The sequence below is a fragment of the Parus major genome, chromosome 1A (genome assembly GCF_001522545.3).
Source record: "Parus major isolate Abel chromosome 1A, Parus_major1.1, whole genome shotgun sequence".
In the NCBI taxonomy this organism is placed as follows: Eukaryota; Metazoa; Chordata; class Aves; order Passeriformes; family Paridae; genus Parus; species Parus major.
Window position 1 is genome coordinate 23,903,406 of NC_031773.1, and position 10,000 is coordinate 23,913,405.

Genomic DNA, 10,000 nt, shown 5'->3' on the forward strand with positions numbered 1-10,000 from the left:
ACAGCTGGAGTTTCTTATTTTAAGAATGTAGCATTCAGTATATTTCAATAAATATTTTTTCCTGTTTCTCAGAACAGATTGAGTGTATTTGTACAGTTTTCTAGTGAAAGCTACATAATAAGTGCTGTAAATTATACATTTCTGAAATGATCATTTGAACTAGATTTCTACTTTTGTAACATTTAGCTAATAACCAATTACAGAATATGCTTTCCTCTTATAATTACTAAAATTTTTATTTCCTTGTTCCTTGAGAAGGTGATAGAATTAATATTAAGCAGTCATTTAAAAACACATACTATCAAAATTAATGTTAAATTAAAGAAATTCCTTGCATTAGACATTTAAATTTAATGACTATTTAAGGGAAAAAACAAACACCTTTTTTATAGTGTTATTCATTAGAGAATTATTTCATTTTGCACAGACTTGTAACTATTGCCAATTAGATTGCTTGCATTAAAAGACCCTCTTGTTGGGATGTTCTCTGAATTATATAATTCACCATATTCTTACTAATAAAAGTTTAGATGACAGAATACCTTATGTAAAAGTTCAAGCTTTAAGCCTACTATCCTTTATTCATTCACACATAGAATATGTACTTTATTATGTTAATCAAAATGCTACATAAGTCTATATTTTCTGAGTAACGTATCACAATTCAATTTCGCTTTGATAGACTACTGCAAGCAATTACATCTACTTCATCCACAGAAACTCATCCCTCTGTCTATTCCTTTCCCCTCTTTCTTTATCTTTCTAAATATTGTATTGACTTATGGTATGTGAGCTGTTAAAATCATGCAGACTTACAAGGATCTTCATTTACGAATGGAGACTGAAGCAGAAAACTTCTGTATTCTTAATGCCTTGATATTTAAATTGCATTTTCATATGTATAGAAATAGTTCAGTAACACCATTTTAAGTAATCCTTTAGTTCAACCTTTGTCTTTCCAGTCTAAACATTTTTTTTTTTTATTTCTCCAAAGTTTATCTGGACTTTTTCAATATGATGTATGTCAAGGAATCAGCCTAAGTGATAAAAGCAGGAAGGGAAAGTCTGCATCAGTGAGTATTTATATTGGCAAGAGCTGACAATTTTATAAAAGAAAAACAAACACAGAGGCTGTTCATTTCTGAAATGAAATCAACTTCACTTCATTTCTCTCAGGAAAACATCATCACATGAAATGATATAAATCAGTATTGATATCAGTAAGCTTCAAACTAGAAGAGACAAATGCACTCTGCAGCACAGTAATTCAATGGCTCCGAGTCAAGTTTACTGTTGTCTCGTTTCTACTAATCATTGTAAAAATTCCCTGTGAAATAATTATCCCTAAAACAATCAAGACAGTATATCTCTATAAAGGAGAGGATCGATTTAACAACAAACTCTAGATTTATCTGTATTGATTAGAGGGCATTCAGTGTAATTTTAGTGAATTATGTTTGGCTTTCATTTCCCAGTAGAAATTTTTCTTGTGGTGATCAAAAGGTAAATTACAAACTACTACATGATTTTTTGTGTGCCACCTACATAACATCCAACTATTACTTTTCAAAGAAACATCGATGCAAGAAAGGAAAAAAATATTGGGGATTTCTTATACATGGTATCTTACTATAAAAATCATATGACTGAGTTTATAGTACTTACCTAAGAGCCTGATGTCATCTTCTCAATTCATTAATACAGAAATCAGGACTGCAGTAAAGAGCCTGTGCTAAAGGAACAAATCCAAGACCATCTTATGAGAATAGAATTAGAAAGATTAAGAAAGTAATATGATTTTTCTTCTTAAATAGGAGTAATTTCAAAGCAGCTGTTAACACTTGCATGTCTGAAACTTCCTTACTGGCACAAGGGAGAACTAAAGGAATCAGACAGATTCAAAGACAGTTTAATGTAGCTGTAAGTCTGACACCGCTGCTGATACAATTTAATTGAGAACTAATTAGAACTAAGAAGGCTAGTTATTTTGTCAACTGCACATGTGTTAGTTCCAGTCATTTTTAATCCAATGTAACAAAGATAAAGAGTCTAACTTACTTTGTTTAGTTAATAACATTAGGCCAGAAGGATCACCTAGTCATTTCATGTTGCCCAATACATTGTTAATATAAACAATGTTTAATTACAGTGACAACTTTTCCCATGAAGTAACTAATTAGAACATTTGCTGATTCTACATGTTCACTGTTAGAGACATTTCTACAGGCTTTCTGTGGGTTGTATTCATAAATTCTACCCCAGCTGGTAGGAAGCATAAGAGCAGAATATGAGAGGAAAAAGTTTTTAAGCAGCACAAAGGACATTTAAATTCTGAGACAGAATTTCCATGCAAAAATATATCAAATTAAAATATGCTTTTTAATATTCCCTAGGACTATGTAATATTGCACATTTATATGCTATTCTTGCTGAAACAAGCAGATCATACAGTGTGTTCAAGACTCATATGATAAAGAAGGCATGTGCTAGCATTTTAATATTTAGACCAACAAATATATTGATTTGCATTCACTTACAAAGCTGATTTATTGAATATAATTAGTACCTGGTATGAATTATGCCAGAGTAGTATTTTATTTATTTTTTGTTACTTTACTGATGAGTCAATAACTGTCCCCTGAAATATTAGTCCAGCATGTACCAATGTTTTGTAAAGTGGCAAAATCTGGCAATGATATTGACAGCATGTGTAAACTCAAATTGATATCAAAATAGAAAAATACAACAAACGAGAACAAGCTCTTCCTTCTCTAAAGAAAAAATGCTGACACGGCAAAAATTGCTTTTTAATGATTGAATTATTATCCCTTAAGTAATCATCCTGAAAAATTTGCTAGTTATGTTAAAGTAAATAACAGTATATCAATATGTGCACTGCCAAATCTAATTAACGCAAAGTATTAGAAATACTGAAAACAATGAGACACAGTTATCTAGACAACATATAAAGGAAATTAATTTACTAGGATTGCAATCAATGCATATATCACAGCCAAATAAAAACTGGATACTGCAAAAGTATCTGGAAGTATTGGTGCTGTCAATTGCTCTGCAGGTATCTAAAATGCCTGGCTACTGCACATGTCAGTGCAAAAACTCAATCCTGCCTTGACTTCAGTGAGTTCAAGTGTTGCCACTCAGGTCAGTGTGATAGTGTCAGGTGCTTTTCTTATTCTTTTTAGACAATGCCCTAAACAATATTAATCTATTTACATAAAAGTTTTTCCTTTGAATAAAAGGCAGCCTGATAATCTGCATGTCTGACCTCTATAATTTGAGAAAATTAAAATGTAGCTTAGAACCCGCATCATGTAAATAATTGGAATTTACAAAAAGGTAAAACCAAAAATTAGCAAATATTCTCTGAAATGAATTGGTGTATACTGAATGTGTGCTACTCTATCTTGTACAGAATATTTAAAAATGAAATATGTTATAAACTTTGTCTTATTGTAATTAGATTTATAAAAGAAAGTAATTAAAAAGCTCCTACTTTTTTTTCTAGAAGAAAAGAAAGAGCTAGAAATTATTAAACTATCCAGAAAAGAATCAAAGCTTTTATATAGAAAACAATTCCTTCAGCTGAATTGCAATAAATCAATAAGATGGTTATTTTTCAATAGGTAATAATTGTCTTTATATAAACCGAAAATATTGTTTGGGATGATTAATATACAATGCCACATTATGCATTTGGGAGTGTCAATGCATAATTCTTAGTTCTAATGTTATTATGTAATTGAGAGAACATGTTCATTTGCCCTAATAACTACTAAGATGCACTTAATAAAATGAAATGTAATAATACTTGTAATTTAATCTATTCATGGAAGTAATTTTAAAAGTCTAGCATTCTCCTTAATGTGGATAACATTCATAATTTATAAAGTGTTGTGATGCAGAATTGACAATGCCATTGTTTTTTACACTTTGAGATGAATCTGCAGGCTTCATTATCTGCATACCAACCTCAGGATTATCAAGGGCAAACAAAAGATAATTAACATCAGAAACTGGCAAATGCAGGAGATACTGAGTGAGGTTTTTCATTTAATGTAGAACCTTTGAAAACTGGGAAATGGAATAACAGTTCAAAATCTTTTTAATTCCCTTTGCAGAAAACTATTCCAGTATGTTTTCTTTCCTACATTTTAAATATCATGTTTTTTTACTATAAAGTAATATTGGCATGTTCAGCCTTAGATGCATTCAGTAAATGAATGTGTTCAGACAGGTATTTTTCCCAAAGTACTAAGTGTTAGTTTTCTGTGGTGGATTTTTGCATCTAGAACTGTAGATGGGTAAGTATGGTATACATTTTCAAATTCTATGTTTCAGTTGCCCACAGCAAATCTGTAAATAAATCACTTGACTTCTCCTTGCCCCATTGTGTCGTTCTCTAAAGATGAAAACTTCTACTACACAAATTTGATTAATGAATAAGATACATTTTTATGTTAATAGCTTTAGGAAAAAATATGTGAGACTGCCTTTGACATCTTTGTATGTACTCACAGCACAACAATAAACGTTTACTAAACGCTGCTAAAGATCCAAGAGAGTATTTTTCAATCTGTAAGAATCACTGACATGTTTCCTTTTAGTTTTTTGAACAAGAAGACCTAACTATGATTCTACATTGCACTCTAAAATATTTTCCATGTAACTAATAATTTCAGAAATTAACCACTGAAGATCCTCCACAAAGACAGTCTTCTGAATACAAGGCAAAGAAGCATTATATGGTTAGACTCTAATCTGTGAAGGAACACACTTCTACAAAAGGTGCAGACAAAGCCATTTTACAGATGGAAATGCAGGAGAGTGACATTCAAAGCTTTACACACCTTACAGATGTTGATGACAGTCTAACTCCACACACGTTACTTACATAAGAAGTTTGTATTACAGGGGAATGTGATTATTAACCTAAGAGCTATCTACAAAAGATTCAAACATTTGTGCTTAAAGACCTTAAAGTATTACCATACCTTCACTTTTTACAATTTAGAACTGGAAATGCCTTTTAAGGAGCTAATCCAAAATAAAATTAATTCAGTAGGAGCTTGGTTTCCACCCAGCACAGTGGGCTGAAAGCACTCTAGACAGGGATGATGGTTAGTTACACTCTAAGATTCAAGCTGCAGGATAACTTGATGAGTCTTGTTCTCTTCCAGAAGGTCTGATGCCAGTTTTAATGGTTCCTTCGTTATCAGGGCTGTCTTTTATTCCTACGTACCAAGCCTTTTTCGTCTTGGTCCTGATTCATCCTGGACAGTGACAGGCACTGGAAGGTGCATGGGACAGGATAAGCCATATGACCACCCTGGCCCCCCAGAAACAAGGAGAGGCTGAGGCTGAGGCCGAGGGCTTTTTCTACATCCTTGGATATCCAGACAAGTATTAAAGTGCCTGAAATCCCACAGCAATCAAGTGGTTGATTGTCAGTTCAAAGGAGTGGACAGCATACCTTCGAGATCAGCAGGAAATGTGGTACCCTGGGGTGTGTCAAGCACAGGATACTTAGCATGTGGAAAGAAGAGACTGTCTCACTAGGCTCAGCCTTGCCTCAAGTACTCTTCACCGTTTTGGACAACATGGGATGCCAAAGGGACTAGAGAGCATGACTTATGAGGAGCAGATGAGGATTTTTTGTTTATTCAGCTCAGAGAAGAGGAGGGTGCAGAGCGATCTCATTGCTGTCTACAACCTCCTCATAACAGGGAGTGGAGAGGGAGGCACTGACTTCTTCTTTCTGGTGTCCAGTGATGGAATGTATTAAAGCTACAGAAGGGGAATTTTAGAGTGGATATTATGAAAATGTTCTTCACTAAGAGGGTGGTCTAAGACTGGAACAAACTCTTGAAGAGCTTGGTCATGGTCCCAAGGCTCCAGCTGGTGTTCAAAAAGTGTTTGAATGATGCTTCATGGTTTATATTTTATTATGTGTTTTAACTTTTAGGTTGCTCTATGTGGAGGCAGGATTTGGAATAAATGGTCCTTATGGATGCCTCCCAGCTCAGAATACTCTAGGAATCTTATTATTCTAAGTACCAGGACTCTCAGGTACTGGGCTGTCATTCTTTGGCTAGTTGTCATTCTAGTTTCTAGATACTCCTGAAAAATAGAGCTCCAAACTTTTTCCATGCTCAGCGTGAAGCTTTGAAATTTAGGAAAAATGAAGACTCAATATGCTAAAATTCCGAAGTGCTATGGTGATCTAAAAAAAATTTTTTAATTGAAATTCTTTTTTTAAGGATATTTGCTTTAGCTCTACAAATAACTGTATGAATGGTTTTTAACTTAAGCTCTTTAAATTAAATATACCATGTCCGGAAAAGAGACCATATGGTTTTGAACTAATAGAGGAGATCAGTCCCCTCACACAAATTTATTTATTTAAAGGTCCCCATTCTTTCACTGAGTTCATCTTCTATTTAACTCCCCTTCTTCTGAAGGAACATAAAGTCTATCCTCTACTATCTAGAGATTACTGTAAATACATTTTATGGAGTATGATACCTTTTTAAATTACACACAGGAAAACACAATCAAAGTAGGTGCAGCTTGATCACCAGGTTACACCTGGTAAAAACCCACACCATGACAAATAGGTAGTGAGAAGTAGTGGGCTCTTTCACAATTCAGTGTTCCCCATGAACCCAGCCCTGCCTCCTGAAGCAGGAGAGGCAGCCTCTTTTTATACCAGAGGACATACAGAGACAGATAATATTTTTGTAAAGTCTCTTGTGCTTTATCCTTCCAACTTCTACTAGCACTACTAGTAATAAAAATAACAAGAAAATAATAATAATAACAATAATAATGGAACCTGTTTTCTAATCTTCACATTTATTGTGAGACTTTTTTCTGAAAAGTTTTCCAAGGACCTATCCTCCACAATCTTCCAAACGTATTTTAGTATCTGTGGTGTTCATAGTTTTATTCTAAGAGATTATTATAGACAAGGATTTTCAGAAATCTGTAGTAAATAACAAGAAATAATCAATGCTTAGCAGCTGGAATGAATTAAAGCAGCATACACTCTCCTTATTTATATATTTTACATTGTATTCAATATAATATCATTTTTATGTAGTTGTATTTTCTACATATTTAGTTTACCAGGATATATATTTTGAAAATGTCTGTGATTCTTTCTGGAATGGTGCAGTAATTACAAGACCCAGAAACATCTGGTCCTCTGTGCAAAACTCCTACCTCTGTTAATGGGAATTTGTGGTGAAGTGATAACTACAGGTAATTTTATAATAAAATGAAGATATGAAAGGTGTTTTAACAGCAGAACACTAACAAAATAGTTTTGTGTACATGAGCATATGAAAAAGCCAAAAATTTTTTGCCAGAATTTGAAAAACTAGCAGTTGAGACTGCTAGATTGGAGTTGAGATTACCTTTCTAAGACAATACAATAATATTTCTCCTGCCAATGAGTCCCTGTCATCCAAGGTAACCTTCAGTTTGGTGAACTGATTGACCCTATATAAAGTCTCACATGCTATGATTTATGCTATAATTTGGAGTAGTTTAAATTCATTTTTACAAATATCCAGATAATAAAACATTAGAATACACATCCTATAAGCATGTTTCTGTGACAGTTCCAAATCTATATTCCCTATATGGATGAAAACTTCAGAGTGACAGAGCTTCACCAGGACTAAAGGAACTTCCACAAACAAGGTGTCCGTGGGAAGAACAACTTACAGCAGGTATATGAGGGATGATGAGTTTCATTTTGGTCTATACATCTAGCAATTTTTTGAGAATTCTTAAAAAAACACAGAGAAGGTTTGAGAAGATTGACAATAAATACTTAAATTTAAAATAAACAACTTAAAGTGTATCAGAAGGACTAGATGTATCATACACTGGATACCGGTGGATTTTTCTCCCTTACAGGTATATTTATGAAAGCACATTCACTGCAAATATACACCCCCAAGCTTATTTCCTGAGGATGAAATTATAGTTGATTAATATTAGTAGATGATAACTCTTCCAAAAAAACCCTGCCTTTTTGCTACATTTAAACTCAGTGGTCACCCTCTAGCATCAAATAAAGGAATTTTCTGTTTCAAGTTGTGCTATATGTGGTAAGGAAGCACCAAATCTCAACATTACCTCCTAAAATTCAACTTCTGTTTACAGTGATTAGAAGAATGATGAATAGAGTGTCAAAGTCTTTCAGCACCTCAGAAGTCCAACATAACACTTGCAGAATATCAACAATATGGAAATGATTAGAGGTTTTATGCCTTTGTGCCCTAAAGATGCTATGAGAGCTTTCTTGGCTAGACACTTGCTCCATGCTATGCTGTGGCTGCTTAAGAAACCCTCCAGATTCTCCTTTTGTCTTTAGTTTTGAGATCTGTCCTAGGACACATCTGTAGTGTGGTGTCAGCTTCAGTATTTGGTTCTCCTTGTGTTGCAATTAACAGCTAATGAGTATCACAAGGGAAGAGGTACTTTTTCATTGATTATCCTGGATGAGATTATGCTTCTGGTCCTTCAATGGTAGGACTTACTGCTTGAATAATTGCAATGTATGCCAGACTTCCAAAACTGCCTACCTAATGGCCATAACTGCCAAATATATGCAGAAACTGCAGGAGCAAAGAAGTGGGTAGGTAATCTGCCTGTGTGTGCAATTACAGTAGCAGTTGTTCATACACTTTGCATGAATGTAGTTTTATGTATGCAATTATGGAAATCAAAGCCTAAGCTTGTACTGACAAACGTAGATACTTCCCTAACTGAAAGTAATGCCAGCTCTACACTCTACTTCCAACTGACTGAAGAGCTTTGAAACCTCTTTTCTACATTGATTCTTCTAGCTGTCCATGCACACTGTGTCTTATAATATTATTCAATTGATCTACAGTTGCAGGGGCCAAAGTGGATCTCTAGAGAGAGGGAGAGTAATTGTCCACATTTATCAGTCATGTCAGATAAATGTCTATAACTCAGGGCAAACTCTTGTGAGTAGAACTGGAGAAAGGAGTAATCTGGAACTCTTTTGAGTGTCTCATTGATGTGAGAATAGATTAAAGAAGCCCTTGTTTGGTGGTCCAATTGTTCAGTGAACACGTACTGTCGAAGTTACTGAAGCATATCCATTAATCTGCATGCTACATGCTGAATAAAGGGAAGAAAAATGCTTGATTCAAGCCACAAAATGATTTGAGTTACAGCTGGGTTTTTTTTTAATCAGCTGTGGACTGCTAGAACTTATTTTGTGTCCAAGAATTCTCAATCAACCCTTTTATGGAATCTTTTTTGTGTGTGTGCATTTAGGCTGAAATCTGAAAGTGAATATCAAGTCTGAATATTGTAGCTACTAGTTTAGTACTGATTCTGTCAGATAAGGAAAGCTTAACTTTTTCTGTGGACTCAAACCAAAGTCTGGCCATGGGAAAATATGGTTTGCTTGTGCCAGACATGAGGTGTAAATACCTTTGACATAGAGAAGGAAATTCTGTCACTCATACTTGTGAGTTCAGTTCAAAAGGAATGGAAAGCATTAACTCACTATTCAAGAAAACAGGGAGGAATATCAACTCCTATATAACAGGTTATTTTTTAATTACATTGTTACATAAAATTTCATTGTAACACATCGCATTACAGTATTTCCCCACAACTACATTGGGTGGCTGGGGGGAAAGGGGGGGGGGGAAGCTCTAAAGGTCACCATGTCACTTAGTTTAATAATTCCCACTTTCTTTACCACAAAAAAATAAATCCTATTTCAAGAAGTTATATTGCAAACTTAGCTGATTTAATTCTAGTGCCAGTGGCTCCAAGGTGATCTGGTAGTTGGTGCCTTTAAAGACTTTGGAGTGAATATCTCATGTTCAGCTATTTATCACTAAATTAAATAACAGACCTGAGGATGAAGGTATCTACCAATGCTAAGAGGATCAAGGAGGACAAGTTCCTAACAGTTTGTTAAGAA

General features: G+C 34.3%; 1 long non-coding RNA gene across 1 annotated transcript in view; it reads right to left on the reverse strand.

Annotated features, from left to right (window-relative positions):
• The window catches only part of LOC107204101, a 36,785-nt gene that overhangs the window by 22,545 nt on the left and 4,240 nt on the right, over nt 1–10,000 (reverse strand). The window contains exon 2 of the long non-coding RNA XR_001521468.3: nt 1,666–1,732. This is a non-coding gene — a long non-coding RNA (uncharacterized LOC107204101). The remainder of the gene's footprint in view (nt 1–1,665; nt 1,733–10,000) is intronic.